The sequence below is a fragment of the Eleutherodactylus coqui genome, chromosome 12 (genome assembly GCF_035609145.1).
Source record: "Eleutherodactylus coqui strain aEleCoq1 chromosome 12, aEleCoq1.hap1, whole genome shotgun sequence".
In the NCBI taxonomy this organism is placed as follows: Eukaryota; Metazoa; Chordata; class Amphibia; order Anura; family Eleutherodactylidae; genus Eleutherodactylus; species Eleutherodactylus coqui.
The window spans coordinates 56,832,377-56,855,148 of NC_089848.1; the positions used below are offsets into that span (position 1 = coordinate 56,832,377).

The 22,772-nt window shown below is 43.5% G+C and overlaps 1 protein-coding gene across 1 annotated transcript in view; it reads right to left on the reverse strand.

Annotated features, from left to right (window-relative positions):
• PLCL2 (phospholipase C like 2) overlaps positions 1-22,772 on the reverse strand; it is a 184,456-nt gene that overhangs the window by 42,920 nt on the left and 118,764 nt on the right. The window lies entirely within an intron of this gene.

Here is a 22,772-nt window from a genome sequence, read left to right on the forward strand (position 1 = left end):
TTGCCCATATGCAATTAATATTGCATATGAGTGGCGGAATTGCTTAAAACTAGCAAGAAGAATACATAGAAAAGACGAGAAAGACTGAGAGTGAGACTATTGCTTTCTGGGGTTGTTTCCCTGTCTGGGATTTTTTTTCCACGCAAATGATATGCTGTGCATACACGCACATCCACGCAGAAAAACGATTGCATACGCGATGTTCCGTGACCATTCATAATTAATTTCTGCGATGTATAGCAGTTCTTCTGCAGCAGTAATCTGCATGCAGAATCTGACCCATCCGTTTGACCACCGCCTTTTCCGTGATTGTTTTTGATGGATTCGATCCCTTTTTCAGGGGGGTCAGTGCTTTGCGGGATGCACTTACATATAGTGGAACAGCCCACCCGATCTAATAGTATGGGTGTAATTAACAGACTAAGTCTGATGCACTACACGTATTGTTTGGCCTGGCACTCTTTGTATGCCTTATTATGTGCAGGACTTTATAATACTAGCAGCCCCCAAGTGCATGGTAGTCATGTGACTGATTGTTCAGCAGTATTTTGCACCTCTGCAAGCTCCTCCATATAGGATATTGGCTTTCTGCATGCTGCTGGGAATTGGCGTTTGTACCTGCCCTTCTACCTCGCTATCAGTAAGTATGACCTTCACTGTGATTTGTAGATGGATTTAATCACTTTTTTAGGGATTTGCTCACCCCAAAAAAGTAAGTTGAACCCCTTTAAAATGCACTTGCTTTTTTATTCTCCCATATAGAACTATAGTGTATCCATGTTTCGAGTCAAACTTGAACATCGGGCTGTTCGATTTGGCCAATGCTACTAAAATTTACTTCTCCTCATCAATGGTTAGCACCATTGCTTTGCAGTGCTGGAGTCCAAACCGGTTAGCTTTAAATTTGACCAAGCAGATGTTGTCCTTGGTTGGATTTGAACATAAGACCCCAGTGCTAACCACTGAGCCACCATGCCTCTTCTGCCGTCTTTCTCCTCCACCTCCAAAGAAGGAGGAGGAGAAGAAACATAAAATACTAATTCCACACAGATGATCTCCTTGATTACATTTGAACCTAGGACTTCAGTGCTGCAAGGCAACAGTGCTAACCACTGAGCCACCATGCTTCTTCTGCTTTATGCTGCCCGGTTTCTCCTCTGAGAAGGAGGGGGAGACAGAGTAGATGAGAAGATGGAGGAGAGAAGAAATAGAAGATGAAAAAGAAGGAGGTGAAGAAGAAACGTGAGAAAATGAATAAGGAGAAGGAAAAGATGAGGATGTTGGAGGAGGAGGAATAATAATTTTATGGCTTTTAGGCTGTGTTAAACACTTGTTTTAGGGGTTTTGGTGAAGATGAGGTTTAGTTCAAACTAATTTGGACCGAACCAAACTTTTTGCCAAAATTAGGTGAACTTTTCAAAAGTTTGCACAAATCTACAGAAATGGGCTATACAGTTCACCAGCAGTTTTAGGTGCACAGATGGCCACAGGGGTATAAAGGAGCAATTGTATGTTTTCAACACTGTCTTGCATTTGGATTGCATGATGGGATTACACTGTGGAAATACTTTTGGTTTTGATAGGAAGAATTAACTGTTTTGCTAAAAAAAAAAATGTCTGTTATTGTCTCACAATTGTGAAATACTAAACAATGTAGTGGTCTTCAAGAAGCGGAGATTTCAGGATTTTCCATTTTAGTCATTAACCGAAAAAGATTTTCACTTCCACAAATTCACATTTATTTCGGCCAGCACAGCAAACTGAAAAGACAATATGTACAGATTTACACAGAAGAGGGAAAAAAAACAAACTTGTGCTTCTTTTCCTTGTGGGCAAACGGCATTAAAGGGGTATTCCAGGGAATTAATATTGATGACCTATCCCTAAGAAATCAATGGGAGTGAAGCCTTCCACTACACTTCCTTCTCTGACCACCAGGCTGCACTATTAGCAGACTGGAGAATCAGCTGTTTGGCGGGAAAGGAGTTAATTTTTAAAAAATGAAATGAAAAAACGGTCTCCCTATTACCTTCTGATATAAGCTCCATTGTGAATAAAACATGGTTACATGAGATTTACAAATCATTAGATTCTTTTTTTGTTTCCATTTCATTTATATTTTGCACAGCATCCCAACATTTTTGGAACCGGGGCTGCATAATTGCCAGTGTTAATAGAAGGTGGAACTTTACTGTAATCCTCAAATTTATACCTAAGGGGAATTTCAGGTCAGGATTAATTCAGCGCTGATAGAAAAGTAAAACCTTCTCTTCGTTTAGAACAATTATGCAAAACAGAATGATAATGTACATCAGCAATTACTGTGACAAATGACAAGAACATTTCCATACACATTTTTCTTATCACTGAAAGAAAACAATTTATAAAATTTTTATTTAATCGAAGAACATGAGACAAATCAAAGGAATGCGAAGCTCTTCCCAGAAATATACAGAGCCTAGGAAAAAAAAAAAGTTTCACTCCCTCCCCCCCCCCTTCCTAGAAATTCTCAGCTTTCATAGTGTTACAACAAATGAAAATGGACTCAATAAGGTTTTACGGACACCAATTAACAGAAATTACTCTTCAATGTGACAAAAATTGTCCACAAAGGGAGCTACAGTCATTATCGTTATTAAAGTGGCTGCTCAAGTTGAGGAAACTCCTGTCAACGGGTGACCCTGGCAGTCAAAGAAAAATCGCAGTTAATCACCTCTGCCTACTTCCCCGATCATCCCCCACCGACTGCTTACAGGCAGCTGTTACGTCCTGTAAACCTGCTGCAGCAGCTGATTACAGCGCTCAGACGCGCAGTCATTGGCTGCTGCAGCTTGTTTGTAGATGGGCTCATCATGCACAGTGAAGTCACAGGACAAGCTGGAGCCGGCAGACAAAAAGGGGTGCAGAAAGAGGCAAGTAACCACTCATTTTTTTAATTTTAATGCATGGGGACCTATTGAAGAGTTTTCCTAAACTTTGACAAGCTCTTTAAGCATAACATTTACACAATCACCAAGTCAGATTTTGGCAGGGGCAACTTTGGAAGCAATATCAGAATTGTGTGGACTTGGACAAAATCATTTTTTTTCCAATCAGTTCACTGCATTTTTTTGCAATACTGTTCAAGGTGACCTTTAGTGAAAAGTCCAGGTAACGGTGAAGAAAAGAAATTCTCCGCGCTCCAGGGTTATATTTAATCAGACCTAATGGTCCGGTGGTTATATCATGATACAAGAGGGCAGATATAATAATCACAGTCTGAGGGATGTGGTGATTATATCTGCCCTCTTGTATCATGATATAACCACTGGACCATCGGGTCTGATTGAATATAACCCCAGACCCGGAAGCCTTGAGAGTCTTTTCATCACCATTACCTGGATCTATACTCAAGGCCCCCCCGATTGATCAGAGGGCCTTACTACTCCTGGACACTTCTCAAGTGAATCTGGATACCAGACAGGGACTTACCATAGTGACAAGCTAACCAGGACACTAGGTGCAGGTGGGCCCCCACTCCTTATGGAATTTCCACACCGTGCACCAGGTCAGTGTTAAATTTACTTGATTAATACTCCCTACTTAGATACCTCCTATATTGGAGACTTAAAGGGGTTGTCCCGCGGCAGCAAGTGGGGTTATACACTTCTGTATGGCCATATTAATGCACTTTGTAATATACATCGTGCATTAAATATGAGCCATACAGAAGTTATTCACTTACCTGTTCCGTTGCTAGCGTCCCCGTCGCCATGGTGCCGTCTAATTTCAGCGTCTAATCGCCCGATTAGACGCGCTTGCGCAGATGGGTCTTTTCCCTTCGGCTCGGCAGCGGCGGCGTTCTGGCTCCGTCCCCTTATGTGCCATCGCGTAGCTCCGCCCCGTCACATGTGCCGATTCCAGCCAATCAGGAGGCTGGAATCTGCGGCCGCGGCCAAGCGCCCCTCGGCACCTGCGGCCGCGGCCAAGCGCCCCTCGGCACCTACAGCCGCAGCCAAGCGCCCCTCGGCACCTGCGGCCGCGGCCAAGCGCCCCTCGGCACCTACGGCTCCTACCAGCTTAATCGAAAGATTTGTAACTCCTTTAACTGGTTTATGATATCACCTCTGTCATGCTGATCATGCGGGCACTGCTACTGTGGCCATGGGTTCAGGAGGAGTGCGATGGCTGTGATACTCAACCCCAGCACTGCTAGAACAGCAAAAATCTGGGAAAAAAATCTCTAATCTTGGCTGTTTAACCCTTCATAAGCCATAACCAATGCTGATTGCTGCACGCCAAGCATTAGTCAGAGAATAGACCCCCGCTTGGATTACAGCACAGTAAATGCCTGTGATGTCATCAGAGCCCATAACCTGTTTGGGCAAAAAAAAACTCGGGGTCCATTGAAGGATCTCAGGGCTAGATTCCCTGTGAAGACATACTTAGGCGTAGTAAGTCCTAATGCCTGCCGGTGTGCCAGCACTACACGGACTAATGTACTGGCAGGCTAGGAAATGAGAGAGAGAAATTAAAGAGAAATTAAAATATGGGATTAAAACAAGTAAAATAAAAGGAAATTAAAAAAAAAAAGCCAGTAAAAAATGGTTTCTGAAGCAAGTCAACCCTTTACCTACAAGCCATTTTTCAGGTTTTCATTTTTTTTTTCTCATCTTCTCATTTCAAGGGCCACAACTTATTTTTTTATTTCTCCATTGGGGTATAGATGGGTTACTCTTTAGCTGGACCCCAAGGCCTCATGTCCACGGGCATAAGTGAATTGCAGGATCCACGTGGGTCACCCACACGGACGATCCGCAGTTCGATATGCCAATAGACTATAATTGGGCATCCGCAGGAATTTAATTATGGCATGCGGATCGCACGTGTGGGAAAAATCACAGCATGCTCCATTTTTCTGCGGATCCCGCAGGGACAGCTTCCATTGAAGTCAATGGAAGTTGTCCGATCCACCGTATACCTGCAGCTGATACTGCGGATGTGCCACGGATCCACAGGAAAGCAGGAGACTTTAAAAGAGGGAAAAAAAAGCACGGTGCATGCGCGAGGCACGCCGGACAGCGTGCCGGGCGCATCTGCCATGCAGAAGGAAGGAGATCTGGACACGATGGTGGAGACCCGCGCCGCATCCAGACAGGTGAGGAAATGTCTTTTTTGCCTCATGTCTACAGGCAGGGGTGGGATCCGCTGCGGGATTCCACACTCCGTATCCTGCTTTTCTGTGGCCAACCCCATACTGTATAATGAATTGGAAAACTTACACATTTTTAAAAGAGGTATTTAACATTATTCTATGAGGCAATACACTTATGGTGATACTTTGTCTACAGCTTTATATTGTACTACTATAAAAATGTTTAACAAAAATGTGCTTTTTATCACCGTATTCTGATTAAAAAAAAAAAAAATTCAGTGGATGAAGGTGGATAAGGATGTTTTTTGTGGGGCAAGATGTAGTTTTTAATGCTACCATTTTTTGGTACGTATGACTTTGTTCACTTTTTATTCGATTTTCATTGGGAGATGGGTGTGACCAAAACACCATTCAGGCATTATTTATTTTTACAGCGTTTACTGTGTGGGATAAGTAACATTATAGCTTTGGGCTTTTTTTCAGATGTGGTTATACCAATTATGTTTCTTTATTGCTTAGATTGTTTTGTAGGAATAAAATGGGAAAAGGGTGTTTTGAAGTTTTAAGATTTTTTATTTTTATAGTCTCCTTAGGGAGCTTGTGATTGTTTAATTGTCTTTACAGTAATACTGCAGTACTTCAGTATATTGTATTTTTAGCGTTCACCATTTAAGCCATGGTCATAGGGCTTTAATAGAGTTAAATATCTAACAGCCCTGGGAGCCTTCTTCAAGCCCAGGGCGTCTATAGCAACAATCTACACCCTACGATCATATCTCGAAGACGTATACAATAGTAAGTCACCAGCTTCTACTGATGACTTACAACTCACGGTCAGCATTGCTAGTACTTGAAGCCTGTCAAACTGCCACAACGCAGGCGTTTGCTATATTAAACAGCTGGCACCGGCTGGGTATGGTCTCCACTTCCCCCTCCATATAAATAAAGTAACGCTCGAGCAGGCATTATTCTGTATGAGACGACTATAGATTGCTGAGTGCAGTCCCACAGAGATGAATAAAGCAGTATTATGCATGCTTGGCCACTGCTCAAGTCATGCAGAAGGACAAAGAACCCCTATTCTCTTGGTTGGTGGGGATCCTAGCGGTTAGACCCCACCACTCAGACAATTAACCCTTGTCCAGTGGATAGGGGATAAACTCATATCTTGGGGCAGCTCCTTTAAAGAGGTTGTCGATTTGCAAACTATTGCTGGGGCTATATGCAGGATAGGCCATCAATAATCTATCAGCAAAGATCCGCTGCTCGGAATACCTTCCAGTCACCTGTTTTCTGGGCTGATGTGCCTGTGCACTGAGCTGATTTTTACAGGAAGCAGACAGCTCTGTACCCACCGCAGTGGCCAGGCTTAATATTGCAGGCCAAGTAGCCATTGAATTGAATAGGAACTTTGTAATACCAAACAGGGCCACTGCAGTGGGAACGGAGCGGTCTGCTACCTGCAAACATCAACTCAGTGCTTTGAGCACAACAGCCCAACAAATGGCTGATCAATGGTGGTCCTGGACAGCAGTGCCACTCCAATCTACTATTGATAGCCTATCTTGCAGATAAGCCCTATTGATTTTGCAATGGGACAACCCCATTAACCTACAGGATAGCTTTATATAGGTGGATTTAGACTGACAGCTTTCTTCTTCTGGACGAGAGCTAATTGATCTACTCTCTATAGAACAGCAGAACACAAAAGAAAGACCAGTAAATTACAAGAAAAACAACAGAGCCTTAACCCTGGAACACAAAGTTCAAAGTATGGCTCTCAAACTCCTGCCATAATGTTTTTGAGAATTTGCGGTACTTGCTTTTAGCTTTTTGTAATACCCCCTTCTCTATTCCTCCATCATGATGTGCAACGTATAACATGATTTTATACTTACTTTATAATTACTGGAACGCCTGGTCTACTCCCGCCTTACACGCTTTCTCTCTGACAACTCACTCCTCGACCCCCTCCAGTCTGGTTTCTGCTCTCTACACTCGACCGAAACTGCCCTTACAAAAGTAACAAATGACCTGATGACTGCAAAGTCGAGAGCTGACTACTCCCTACTAATCCTCCTTGACCTGTCTGCTGCATTTGACACTGTCGACCATAATCTCCTTCTCACTATGCTCCGCTCTATTGGCCTAAAGGACACTGCTCTCTCCTGGTTCTCTTCTTACCTCTCTGACTGCTCTTTCAGCATTTCCTTTGCTGGTTCTATCTCTGCTCCACTTCCTCTTGCTGTTGGGGTACCCCAGGGCTCGGTCCTTGGTCCCCTTCTCTTCTCTATCTATACTGCCCCAATTGGACAAACCATCCACAAATTTGGCCTCCAATACCATCTCTACACTGACGACACCCAACTATACACCCCTTCTCGTGAGATCTCTGAACCATTCCTCCAAAATATCACCGACTGTCTGTCCGCTGTCTCAAACACCATGTCCTCCCTTTTTCTCAAACTAAACCTCTCTAAAACTGACCTCCTTGTCTTTCCACCTTCTAACTGACCTCCCCTCAACATCTCCATTCCAGTGTCTGGCACCTTTATAACCCCCAGACGGCATGCCCGATGCCTTGGGGTCACACTGGACACTGACCTCTCCTTTACCCCCCATATCAAATCTCTGGCCCAAACATGCCACATGCACCTCAGAAATATTGCTAAAATACGTCCGTTTCTAACCACGGACCACGCTAAAGACACTCATGGTCACCCTCATCCACTCCCGGCTTGACTACTGCAACTCGCTACTCATCGGCCTCCCCCGCACTAGACTCGCTCCACTCCAATCCATACTAAAAGCGGCAGCTAGGCTCATTTTTCTATCCAGTCGTTACTCAGACGCCTCTGCATTATGCCAGTCGCTGCATTGGCTGCCCATCCACTGCAGAACTAAATTTATACTCCTCTACCTCACTCACAAAGCTCTGCATGGCGCTGCGCCAGCATACATCGCCTCTCTACTGTCAGTACATCACCCAGCGCGCTCACTCCGATCGGCTAACACCCTCAGACTAAACACCCCTGTAATACGAACCTCTCATGCTCACCTACAGGACTTCACCAGAGCAGCACCCATCCTCTGGAATGCTCTACCCCAAAGGCATCCGGACAATTCCCGATGCACGAAATTTCAGACGTGCCTTAAAAACGCACCTCTTCAGGGAAGCATACCAAATCTGATCTGCACATGAAATTTCCTACTGCCTGTGTTCCCCACCTCTTGCACCTCCTGTACCACCCTCAACCCATTTGTGTCTGACCCAATGTACCTCATATTGTAATTGTTGTATTGTTTTGCATTTATCCATGCCTGAAAGCGCTGCAGAATAAGTTGGCGCTATACAAATAAAGATTATTATTATTATTATACTTTTTTTCTACATTATCCATGAACCAGATAAATGGTATTACCTAATTTTGTTACATTGATAACCAACTAGCTATTTCGCGGGTCACTAGTTCTTCCCGCCGTTGTTTTTTGCTGTGAACAGCAGATAATGTATCGCAGTGGTTTGGGGCAGATCCCACCACAGATATATCGAGCACCAATCACCAGATAGTAGTAATCGAAGAACAAGCATGTGTGTTCAGTATTTTTCCATGCTTCTAATGTTTCAGCATGTTGAAAAGAAAAGTGAGTGATGCAGAAAAAACTTGTTTGCTTGCAGAAGAAGACAACAGGGACATACAGTTCAGTGATTATGAATCCGATCCGGAGCCAAATGAGAGTGAAGAGGATTATGTGAGTGGTGCAAGTGAAGTCCCAGACGAGCAAAGTGCTCAAAATATTGACAATTTGGAAGGTAACGGCACTGGGCCACTGGCTGCCGAAAATTCCTGCTATGTAGGGAAAGAGAGCATTCTGTGGAGCAGAAATCCACCGGCGCCATGCAAAGTGAGAAGACACAATATTATCCAGTCACAAACAAATGTGGTAAAGCGGACACCTCTCAATATATTGGAGAGTCCAGTGGGTGCTTTTGATTTGTGTGATATTATTTAAAAAGTTGTCAAGTACACCAATTTGTAAGCAGGGAGAATTTATAAAGAGAAAAATTCATTGTTCACGTACCAAAAATGCAATTCAGTAGAAACCAGAGCTTTGATTGGACTGCTGATCGCTGCAGGTCCATTGAAAATCTATTTCTCAAACATCCGTATTCTGTGAAGCAGGAAATATGGTCCACCAATTTTCCGTGCCACAATAAAAAAGGAAAGCTTTGAAGACCTAATGAAGAAGTGTTCGAAGGGCTGCTGACAAATTTGTATATATTTTACAAAAAGGCGCCATCTTCCAAAGTACCACCTTCTAGGTATGAATCGAACTACTGATCCCAGTCCGAGGTCGCTGTTGCCTTCCCCAGTACATGAGTTCAAAACCAGCAAAATATGGAATAAAGTTCTTCTGGATATGTGAGTTCAGCTACTTTTACCCCCTGAAAGGCTTGCCCTACTTGGGTAAAGAAGAAAGGTGGTGAATGAATTGGCAATAGGGTACTTTAGGGCCCACCTAAATATTACGATGGACAATTTCTTCATCAATGGAACTCGCTGACCACTTGCTGAAGAATGAGCTAACAATGGTTGGCACAGTGCGTCAAAACAAGACTTTCATACTAAAGGAATTTCTTCCCAGCAAACACAGAGCAATAACAAAATTCTCTTTTCGGTTTCGTGAGAGACCACTCCTTCGTGTCCTATGTGCACAAAGCAGGAAAGAGTGTTGTGCTTCTTTCCGCAAGGCACCGCACCTCTGATGTTATTGTGGAAGACTCTGGCAAACCAGAAATAATTCTTTATTACAATAACACAAAAGGAGGAGTTAAATTATAAGGAGGCGCCTTGATGCTTTTACTATATCATGTTATTAACATGAAAAAAACAGAATAGAGTGTTTAACTCACCTGGTGTCCAGCGAGAATACCTTGCAAAAGGTAAAATTAGTTTATATACAAATTAGTTTAGTTTTATATGATAGGTAATATAAATATAATTATAGAGGTGTACTTTCCTATATATATTTTTATATATTGTCTATATATTGTCTACATTATTTATACAACATAATATGAATTTTAAATGTTATTAGCGGTGTTGAAGTGCCTATTATATGCAATATATGTTTATAATCTATTCATACTATTTCGTAAGATAAATGAAGTCGTTTGCAGATAATTTATTTATGCAAAGTTTATTCATTAGTTTTATCTTGTGAATAATGCTATTATGAGGATGTTTAATGAAAATTTTAATGTTTATAACCTAGCGCAAAGCGGGTGTCCACATATGTTGGAGAGAGATTGCTGTCCCGTAGCGATCCAAATAAAGTTTTATTGATGTACACGGATCGCTAAAGGGCGTTTCTAGTGTGTTACCTGGACTACGTATAGAGCTACCTGGGAGGTTACTATTACGCCCCCTTTTAATTAAGCAGCTACGTGGTAAGTAGCTGTGTTAACTCCGTGATTATACTAGTGTCTATTTATGTTGTGTGTTAGTTGTAATTGTATAGAGCTTGAGAAAGGTAGTTGTATCTACTGAAACGCGTTGCTCTCGGATCCCTGTATGTGTTTCAAATAAAAAAGGAATTTATTATCCTGGATCAGAGTCTGATATCCCTAGGAGCGCTGACAGCCGCTTTTTCTTCCCTGTGGTTTACAAAAGGAGGAGTTGATACTCTTGATCAGATGACACACCTACACTTGTAAAAGGAAAACAAGGAGATGGCCGCTCACGGTATTCATCTACTGCAGTGACGTAGCCGAAGTTGCATCGTACGTAGTCTTTTTGGTGAAGAATCCTGAGTGGAATGGGAATGAAAGGAAAAACAGAAAAAGTGCTTGAGGGGGTTCAAAGAAGGGCAACTAAATTAATAAATGGAATACTGCGACAGGAATACCCAGAGAGGCTATCCAAATTGGGATTATTCACCCTGGAAAAAAGACGGTTAAGGGGCGACCAAATAACTATGTATAAATACATGAGGGGACAATACAAGGATCTCTCCCATAATCTGTTTATACCCAGGACTGCGTCGGTAACGAGAGGGCACCCTCTAGGTCTAGAAGAAAGCAGGTTTCATCACCAACACAGAAGGGGGTGCTTTACTGTAAGAGCAGTAAGACTGTGGAACTCTCTACCTGAGGATGTGGTGATGGCAAAATTCATAGTTTAAGAGGGGACCAGACGTCCTTCTAGAACGCTATGATATTCCAGGATATAGACATTAAATTAGAATGACTTTATAATTGTAATTAACAGCAGGGTTGTTGATCCGGGTCTTGGAGTTAGGTAGGAACTTTCAAATGTTTATCCAGGGATTATTCTAACTGCCATTATGGAATCCGGAAGGAATTTCATCCACCAAATGGGGTAAAATTGGAGTCTGCCTCATTGTTTTTTTTGCCTTCCTCTGGATCAACAAAAGGGTGAAGGGGGGGGGGGGGGGGAAGAGGCCGAACTGGATGGATATTTGTCTTTTTTCAGCCTTGGATACTATGTTACTATGACAAATTTTCCTTACTGATCTAGCTGAGGGTTTGGTTCAGGAACATAATAAAAGGAGGTCAAAACTGGGGCTGCAGAAAAACATCACTCAGTCCACAGAAAATACGATTTATCCTCATGCCTATGGAAATGCACTTGTTGTTATGTCAAATACACCGAAGAAAAGATGGTGCCACTTATGTGATCCCAAGAAAGAACGTATGTGATAATTGTAAGAATAATGTGCGCAGTGAACACTCTTCAGTTACAAGGAAATGCCAAATAATATGGCATTGTTAATGTACTTTAAACACTTTTGGCAACATTAGTTTCAGTAACTTGAAGAAAAAAAAAAAAAATTAATAAAGAGATTCAAGGATAACCTATAATGTGTGTTAGTGATATTCTCAACCACTGAATGGTGAAATAACAGAAAGTAACAAATAGTTAAGAAAAGCGTCCTTTGAAACCACATTTGCTGCAAAACATGCGCTACAGTGCTCAGAATTAGCGAAGTGTAACGGACTCACGTTGGGGGTCCATGTGAGTCAAAAGCCTTAGGAGTTCCAGGGTTAAACATTGTAACTCTCCTCTTCGTTGCTCCTCTGATAATATATGACAGATACAATGTTGAAATTTTCCAAACTGTCTCCAAAGTTCACATGATACTGACACATATTTGTTGAACTCTTCACGTAACACCCAGCAGTTCTGTTTTCAATCCACTCTCATTTTTCTTCCTCTTAACAAGGGAGGAGAGGTCAATTACAATTCATTATAAATTGACTTAGCTTGTCAAAAGCAAAACCTCAGCCAATCTGTAATGAGGTTATTATTGATCTCAGACTTGTTAGCAGATTCTCTTGTTGTACGCCGTCCTAAAACCCTCAAAGCACCTTTGTATAAGCTGTAAACGGGACTATAGAGTGAGATATACTGCATATAAGAACACACTGATCAGCCATAACATTAAAAACTAGTTAAGTCATTAACATTGATTGCCATGTGACATTGGCACCTGTCCATGGGTGGGCTTCATCAGGAAGCCACTGATCGCAGTGCATTACAGTTTGTGGAATATGGGACTGTAGAGCTTGAAACCAGTCCCAGAGCCCATGCTGACCCCTGTCCACCACTGATCCCGAGAACGGAGTTCCTGTGTCCCCCTGTTCTCCTCAGTGTGGGTTCACTGCACCCCCTGCAATAGGGAGGAGATTGAATAGAGTAGCGGTTATGTACGTGTGGTGCTGTTCCATTCATCTTCAATGGGACTGCCACAGATAACTGCATACTTGTACTTGGCTATTTCTCTCAGCCCAACTGAAATGTGCGACTGCTGATCCATTTAAGCTCCACATCGCTACAGGTGGGTGCAATGAGCCTGTAGTGACAAGAAAAAGTGGGACATGGGACTCCTGTTTTCGGGATCGGTGGGGATCTCAGAAGTAACTAATCAGACTTTTATCGCCTATCCTATGCATAGTTGATAAAAGTCAAACTTTATACAACTCCTTTAACCCTTTCTAATTCCATCTGACCTCTGAAGACATTATGATTTAAGGCTGTACAGCTCCGATGTTGGAAGATGTCCGTAGGGGTTCTTTTACTGTATATTGCCAGCCTCTCTGCTGTCAGAGCCTATCCAACGTGTCACCTCATGCAGTACTGGCTTTAGCCAGCATATAGCACCAATCTATAATGGCAGAAAAAGAGTAAGCCCCATAGGAAAACCAGGATAGAAATTGGCTTGCGAAGGGTTAAGTTTTAATGTTGATAAATGTAATCTGCTAGGACTGGCTTGAGGAACACGACAAAAGGTTCAAAATGTTGACTTGGAGTCCAAATATTTTCCAGATCTCAATCTAACCAAGTATCTGTGGAATGTCCAATTAATGGAGGCTTCACCTTACAATTTACTGGATTTAAAGAGGTATTCTCATCCGATAAAGGGATTGCATGTTGCTCGGATATGCTATTACTTTATAATCTGTGGTGGTCTGACCTCTGAGAACCGCTACCAATACTGGGCATGAAAGGAACACCGTACTGATTCAGCTCTCTGTCCGCTTGCAGGTTTTTCCTGTATAGCGATGCTCACGGACATCTGGCTGTGCTGACAACTGCAGGTAGCCCCATTCAAATGAATGGAACTATGGTGCATTTTACCACACAATGGGTTGCAGAAACGCTGATGTAAAGGAGAAAATAGTGATGGTGTTGAATCAGAGCTGTGGCCCCTTCACTCTCAGGATTGGTGAGGTGCTCAGGAGGTCAGGACCCCCATGTCCTACTGATATGCCATTACTTTATGATATGGAAATATCCCTATAATGGTTGTGCCGCTAACATCTTCGTGTCAGATAGCACAGGACACCTTAGAGATATTGTAGAGTCCATGACTCAATAGGCCGGAATGGTTTTCCTGCCATTTATGTAGTATTAAGCAGGTGATTTTAATGCTATGTTTGATCCATGGTTATCACAGTTACACCCATTGGACTAATACATGAAGAGCATTTCCCAAGTAAACTAACAGAACTTTAGTAAATAGTTTTGTACATCAGAACATGTAACCAGTTATTACATTCACATGCAGGTCATGTTATCGTCATTCCATCAGCAAGCAATCGTAAATTCTTTTGAATTTGGCTATTGCCTAAAGTAGTTTCCGTAATCACATCAGAAAACAAACAGAGATAAGCAAATACTAAACTAAAGGTTTATTAGGAACATAACCAACTTTTTAGCATAAGTTCTGTAAAGGTACCTTAACATAGTCCAACTGTCAGGTACATAAGCGCCTGACAGCCGTCGAAACTGACTATTGCTCCAATGCTTTCACAAGGCAGCGATAGTCGTTCAGAGAATGGAGGCCGAGATCTTTTCCAACCTTCCACCTCCATTCACTGCAAATAGGCAGTCATCCATAGATGGACTGCCTGTTCACATGGCCGTAGGTCGCTTGATTTCTAGGTGATCGATTTCTCGCTCCGTGCATTGTCGGCAGCTGAGTGTCTCCAGCAATTTGAGCAATAATCGCTCCGGGTAAAGTTACCTTAAAGTCCCAACTGTTGTTGAAGTAGAGTTTCCAACATTAGCTCTTTAAAAGTAGTTTGATTTCATCTCAATTTACCATCAGCGGTCCATATTGTGTGCATGGTGAATCTATAAAGGTTAACTCGTACGTGGAAAGTTCTGCAACTGTGCCATTCATCTGAATGGGGCTTGCATAAGAAACACATGTACTTGCAACAGAAGCAACACAATTTACTAGGATTTGACGGATTTTTGCAGAAATTTCCCAAAACAAATCTGCCGCATGTGAACACAGGTGACAGGTGAGTTGCGGCGGGGAGCGAGGGGGAGAGAGGGAGAGAGAGATCTCCCCTCCGTTCCTCCCCGCTCTTCCCCGCCCCCCGAATCTTTAGAGACGAGCGGGGAGATACTCGGCTAAGGAACTACTCGCTCGAGTAATGTGCCTTAGCGAGTATACTCGCTCATCTCTATTCATGGTATGTGAAATATTGAACGAGAACTTCACGATTCTCAACGATGATTTGCCTGTCTAAATAGGCTGCACAACATGCAAACGGGCTGGTGATGACGTCACCTTCTCGTTCGCGCCGGGAAACGAGAATCATGCAGTTCTTGTTGTGTGCAAAAGAGCTATTAGATTGCTAGAACTCATATTAATCAGTACTGTTGGGAAACCCGACCCCGGCACGTTCAAGGTGTATTGAGTAATAATGGAGTACTGCATGTTGGCCACTGCTCCAAAATCAGCCAAGTGTACAAATAACAGTGGGGCTCCAATAACCACTAGAGAGGGAGAGCGCCCAAGCAAGGAGAGAGAAAAAGAAAGTTACACTACGCATAAAGAAAAAGTAAGATAGACAGAAGAGGTATTCCCTTCTCTTTAGTTGTCAAACTTGTCAGACAGAAACGGAATAACTAAAGTAGATTAAAAAAAAAAAAAAAAAAAAAAAGATTTATGAGGATTGTTTTGTAGCTTAATAAGAAGACATAAAATCCCTTTTCGAGGACTGATCAGGACTGCATCGTAGAAAAGGATTGCATTTTTATACATGTACAATAAAGTAGTAAAACGCTCCACAGAGAAAAGCAGATCACTCAAAAATTCTCTATGATAATTTGTTACATAATTGAAACAACATGTACCCAACATCTAGACGAACACATCGTCTCAGAGTTCTGGCACACTCACCCCATCGGGATTATAGAAAAATGGTTTTTTGAAACAGATTAGAGAACAAACATAAATGGTTTGGGGTACAGAAAGAAAATGCGCCTTGTAGTAGGATCACTTCTATCTTTAGAAGTATGGATTCTGCATTAGAAGTTCCCTCTTAATTAAGTAAACATAATGACCCCATTTTATGCCTTTGGGAAAGCACAAAAAAATATAAAATTTAGAAAGAAATTTGTAAGGTTCTTCTAATGAGAATTAAAAAGTTTTTAAAGCTGCGAGAAGTCCCCTGGTGCAGTAGCTCAATTTACTGATGGGATTGGGTAGAACAACTAATAATGTATCTCTCATTCTACCAGATACTGTAGATCGGCAGGTGAGTCTGTCCAGTGGAACTTTATAAAGTGCAACTACATAAATACTCAAAGGGATTGTCCTATCAAGGCCTCTTTGATTTAACCCTTTCCAATCCACTGTCTGACCTCTAAAGACATTATGATTTAAAGGGGTGGTCTCGCGAAACCAAGTGGGGTTATACACTTCCGTATGGCCATATTAATGCACTTTCTAATATACATTGTGCATTAAATATGAGCCATACAGAAGTTATTCCACTTACCTGCTCCGTTGCTAGCGTCCTCGTCTCCATGGTTCCGTCTAAATTCGCTGGCAGCTTGCTTTTTTAGACGCGCTTGCGCAGTCCGGTCTTCTCCTTTCAGCACGAGCCGCTTCAGTGTGCTCCCCGCTACAGCTCTTCTGCGCAGACGAGCTGTCACTGCTCGGGAGCGCGCTGGAGCGGCCATTCTGTACCTTCCTCTGTTAGAGGAAGGTGCAGAGCCGCCCAGCTGTCCGGAGAAGCCGCCCAGCTGTCCTGCCGTCCAGGTAAGTGATGGGCCGGGGGGGCTGCCGCTGCGCTGGGGGGGCTGTCGTCGCTGTCGCTGCGCCGGGGGGGGGGGGGGCTGCCGCTGCGCTGGGGGGGCTGTCGCTAGGCCGGGGGGGGCTGCCGCTGCGATGGGGGGGCTGTCGCTAGGCCGGGGGAACTAGCGCTGGGCTCCGGAACCTAGCGCTGGGCTCCGGAACCTAGCGCTGGGCTCCGGAACCTAGCGCTGGGCTCCGGAACCTAGCGCTGGGCTCCGGAACCTAGCGCTGGGCTCCGGAACCTAGCGCTGGGCTCCGGAACCTAGCGCTGGGCTCCGGAACCTAGCGCTGGGCTCCGGAACCTAGCGCTGGGCTCCGGAACCTAGCGCTGGGCTCCAGAACCTAGCGCTGGGCTCCGGAACCTAGCGCTGGGCTCCGGAACCTAGCGCTGGGCTCCGGAACCTAGCGCTGGGCTCCGGGGCCTTCACCTGGGCTGAGGGTCTAGCGCTGGGGAGCCGGGGGCTAGCGCCGGTTACCTGCTGCCTGGCGGTGGGCGACTGGTCGGCGGCTGCGGGGCGTCTGGTCGGCGGCTGCGGGGCGTCTGGTCGGCGGCTGCGGGGCATCCGGTTGCCATGGAGACACAGCTGGCGGCGTCTCGGGAGCGCGCACGTCGGGCTGCAGCGAGCGACGGGGAAAGAGCCGGCGGCCATCTTGAGGAAACTTTTATAAGTTGCTGAAACGCTGGAACGGTAAGTACAAACCAGCTAGGAAAGTAATTTACAGGGGTAATTAGTAATGTATGTTTAATTAGGGGGACTGGGCAAAAAAAAAAAATAACTGCTTCCTCGAGACATCTCCTTTAAGGCTGTACAGCTCCAATGTTGGAAGACGTCATTCGGGGTTCTCTTACTGTATATTCCCAGCCTCTCTGCTATCGGAGCCTATCCAACGTGTCATCTCATGCAGTACTGGCTTTAGCCAGCATATAGCGCCGTTATATAACAGCAAAAAGAGAGTAAGCCCCCTAGGAAAACCAGGATAGAAATTGGATTGGAAAGGGTTAAACTGCTCAGCTGCTTTGCCGGAGGAAGTTGTAATTGGTTGTGAATTGCCAATGTAGGAGACAATACTGTATTATATGTTGGCTATTCAAATGAATGGTGGTCCATGCAATACATGGACGAGATAGGTTCACTAGAGCGACAGCCACTTTGTTAGCGGTTTTTGCCTATGGCAAGAAGAGGGTAGTCGTAGCGGGCCCCCTATTCAAAACCATCTATGAGAAAAGGATGGTCAGGGTGAGACAACTTCTTAAACCCCTACCCAACATATGAAGTATATGTATGTTACAAGTCGCAATGGAGTGTATGAAAATGTATATGTAGAAGACCCAGGAGCTGACTCAGCTCCATACATAGTGGCAGTCGTAGTGTTATACAGCTGACACTCACCTACAACAGCCGAAATTGGAGGTAGCTCATATCCTAGATGTTTAGCCCCTTAGATGTGGCATCAAAGTGGTTAGGGGCTCTCTCTGTCACCCCAATGGTACTTACCACAACGCGATTGCGTGACACCAATGGATTGCTATGGCAGCCTGGGACCTAACAATGGCAATACACTGATACAATCTTTCTTTGAAACTGTTCTCAGAAAGATCCTTCATCCATCACCCGGCATCACTGAACACGTACAGCCGGGCCAGATTGAAGGACTGCATAGGCCAATATGGACTAAAATGTGTAAACCGGTTGTTCTGACGTTCATTCATTCATTCATTCATTCATTCAAGGGTTGTTCAACCAACAACCTACTTCTGTCTAATGTGTATCACCACCCTTACCCCCATAAAGTGATGTCATACAGGGATATGGTAAATCAGTCAACATGGGCTTTCAGGTATTAACTTTATATGCATTCCAGAACCAACGTTTTTAGATAAGGATTGCATTTTTTTACATTTCACCTACAAATTAGAATTTACGAATTAGAATTCCTATAAAAATACAGATGAACAATTGTAAATATAACAAAAGCAAAAAATGTCACGATGGCGTTACAGATTACAGAAAATATTAGGGAACTGAACAAACAGCAATTCTCTAAAATATGGTCATTACTCCTAGAGGTCTGAAAATAGAGCTGGGAAGCCATGGGAATACAACATTTCTCGTCTGCAATGCGTTCCCATCAGTATAATACAGATAATTATTACAGTATATTACAGATATTCGAGTTTCTGGAGTAGACGCCTGTTCCCAGCCCATAGCCTGTAAGCCATTAACAGCTCTTAGTCTGCAATTGATGACGGTTTATATTGTAACTTGTTGGTAGGAACAGAACATTTCCAGGGTGTCTGAAATCTCTCGTCAGTCTGCTCTATTCTTAGAGAACTCCGACAGCTACTGCAGAGTTTGCGTTAATAACAATATTTATACCATTTTATGTACCAAGCCTAAAAATGGAGGTAGAACTTCATTTTTTAGGAAGGTTGAGGACTTTCATGGTTTACATTTATTCATGAAATTTTGAATTTTTCTAAATGCACCCATAAACCAAACATTTTAGCAAGCTTTTACATTACTAAATAAATATTAATTGCTTAAAGCCAATGTAAAAATGGCAGAAACACACAAATGTGAAGACTCTATCTAGTTTGATGCAGGATAACATGCATGTCTCAGTACAAATGATCACATAACTAGGTGGGCCAGTACTCCATGCTAGTCACACTAGGACAATGGTTCCAATATTTGACTAGTCTGACTGATCCATTTTACAATGCATCACACTAATTTTAATGGGATATGGAAGGCCGGCCTTAGGTTGCATGATTCAGCTGGTGGCAGGAGGAGAAGCAAGAAGACTTTTACTGAGCAGGAGCTGGGGAAAGCCTATTCCGAGTTTTGCTATGGGGCCCCCATAAAGTTTGTGTGAGGGTATTAGTGCAGTGTGTCTCCACCGGAAGTATGGGTGGAGATATGGGTTGGTCGGCCTGAGCTAGAGGAAATCCCAAGGTTACACCCACAGCATCCCCTGTGACAGCTTACACATGTCCCCGCCAGCCTCCCATGTCCACTTCTGTCCCCCTGCGCTGCCAGCCCCAATGTCCCCGTATATGCCGCCCCTCTTTTCAGTCTGTAGTTTGCTCTCCCCGCCAGCCTCCTCCTTAGCGTGCTGTGCTCCCATCTCCACTCCTGCTGGGTCATACAGTTGGGGCTCACCCACTGCCACCGCAACACAGCCGCCACCGCCGGGTCAGCACAGCCGCCACTGCTCTTCACATTTCGCTGCTCATTGAACAGGAAGTAGGAGGAGTAGAAGGAGCATGGAGGCTGTCGGGAAAGTGTTTCTGCCAGAGCCAATTGCCAGCTTTGCCCAGGACATGGACATTCCCTGTAAGAGAGACCAGCCAACCCATGTCGCCACCCATACTTCCGGTGGAGACATACTGCACTAATACCCTGTGTAAGTCCCTGCATGAGAGCTTGACAAGCATCAAAGCAAGTATAAGCAGAGCCTAAACAAGCCAAGTTCTTTAAAAGTCCTTTGAGGGCCCAATTTCCAATTTTAAGAAATTGTAAGCTCTTAAAATGGGTTCACCAAGACTATAACATTGCTGGCCTATCCTTGTAACTTGAGCAACTTGTTCACTCATGGAGGTGAGCTGCAGTACCAGGCACAGACTTTTCTGTACCATATAATACTAGGTCACTCCATGCCCCCCCTCCCTCCCAATCACCTGTAGTTAATATATTGTAGGATACAGAAGAATCAAAAGATCTCAAGAGAAACAAGCAGTGAAAATCTTATCAACTTTAATACCAGGTAATATTACAGAGGCTTGCATTCAGCAGTAACTTTATTATCTTGTGTGGAACCAAATGACTGTCGGAGCGCTGAGACATTTCTGTCCAAGATAAGGGCACAGCCTCTGAGAAAACCCATAAACAAGCAAGTCCGACAAGTGGAAAACTATTGCAAAAAAAAAAAAAAGAAGGAATCCTGAGTTTTTGGAAAGCTGCAGCGTTCCCTTTCTCTACAATATAGTATGCTGAGATATACATGGAAAACTAGATTTGGTAGTTTTTCATTACAAAGACACTTAAGTTCCCTAATAAATAATGATTACCCTCCATTTGTTATGCAACAACCTACATATGTGTAAAGGTGTACTCTCATCTTATGAAATGTTGCCATAGTATATGGTAGTGGTGTTGCTAGTATATGCCACCACTGTATGGTAGCTAAGGGGTATGATAATAACCATAAAAATCAATGCTATAACAGCACCATAAAGAAGAGAAAGAAAAAATTATATATACACACACACACATTATTATATATATATATATATATATATATATATATACACACACATATACATATACACACACACATACACATACACATACACACACACACACACACATATATATATACATACACATACATATTATATATATTACACACATACATACACACACACATCTGTATCCACCAGGTAAGTGGCATCCGATTATGCAACACAGTATCCACCCAGGCCTGAAGTACACGAACCCCACAGATAATCTGCTTCACATGCAGTCTTTAGCCACAAGTTAAAATGTGGGGGTCTCAACAGGATTTCTTTAACAGCCACCTCCACATTGACAGGTGTCCCAATAAGAGGCCGTGGATCTTTTGAGCGATAATCGTTGTGTGCTTTTTTACTGCATGCAGCTGTTCCCCGCTCGGAGTGCCCAGCTGTTATACAGCCCAGCGCTCCGAGCGGGTAATGAAGAACACAGCTGGACAGCTCTGTTCTTCATACCCCTCCTGTCTTCAGGGAGCAGGATACAGCTGAAACAATAGTACCCTTAAGGATGACGATGAGTGACGGCTTAACAAAAACTGCACAATGTCAGTGCAATTAGACACAACGATTACCGCTCATAAGATGGCTTTGAACGATTTTTTGAGCAAAAATCATTGTGTCTAAAAGAGCCCTTAGATGGCACCCTGTGTAGAAGTTGTTTTAGATGCCCCGTCATGAGAAAAGAATTATATATACTGCACTGATAGGCAGTCCGCCTGTATTCTGCTTGTGTAGAAACCAGCGAGATAGCAGCATACCTGCACCAGAACAGCTTTGTGAATAGATACAGCCCCAGAACCAAACTCCTAACATAAATACAGCACTAAAACAGAGCTCATTCCATAAAGGCAGCACAAACCAGATACAATACCAGTACGGACCAAGCTCATAACGTATACAGTATATAGCACCACAACTAACATCAGTGCATAAGTACAGCACCAAAACAAAGTTCCTAACATAAATACAGCCAGATAACTAATTTCAGTACATAAATACAGCCCTAGGACTGAGCTCAGTACATAGATACAGCACCAGAACCAAGCTCACAATATAAATACAGTAGCAGAACTAAGTGACTGTGTTGCAGGGGCGCCGATGGGCAGACAGCAGCGCCTCAGAACATCAGAGGGGAGAACACAGCACCAGACGAAAGAGGCTTTCACAAGCAGGAAGAGCCACCTTCTTCCTCTAAAACCGGCCAAGCATACTGATGGAATGCACTAGATATACAAGTGAAGCCATCTTGGTGAGCCTGCATTCAAACAGGGAAATCTGGCCCTGGCGAGAGTTGAAGTCCAGTTTCTGGTGGCTTTTGCAGAGAGTGATTGCGGAGGGTACTTTGAATGGAGGTTTGAAAGTGACCACTGGGCTGTATTAGTATTAAGTGCTTTTATTACTTCTTGCATCACCTCTCCTGATGAAGAAGACCTGCAAGTCCTTGAAACATGCTGAGGGTTCTACAGAGATTAAAAGTGGACACAAATTTCTGTGTGTTACAAGGCTCCTTTGATATTTGGGGGGTGTCGAGGAGTGGTCGGAACCTTCTCCCCACACAAGTATTATCTCATTACATTTTAATGCAAGCTGGGGGTGGTCTTCAATTCCTAGCGCCTATCCCAATCTTTGTCTGTTATCTGTAATTCTAAGATAGAAGGGGTTGCAGAACTACATTCTCTTTGTTTCCCCTTCTAGGTTTTCCCTGCACAGTGGCATCCT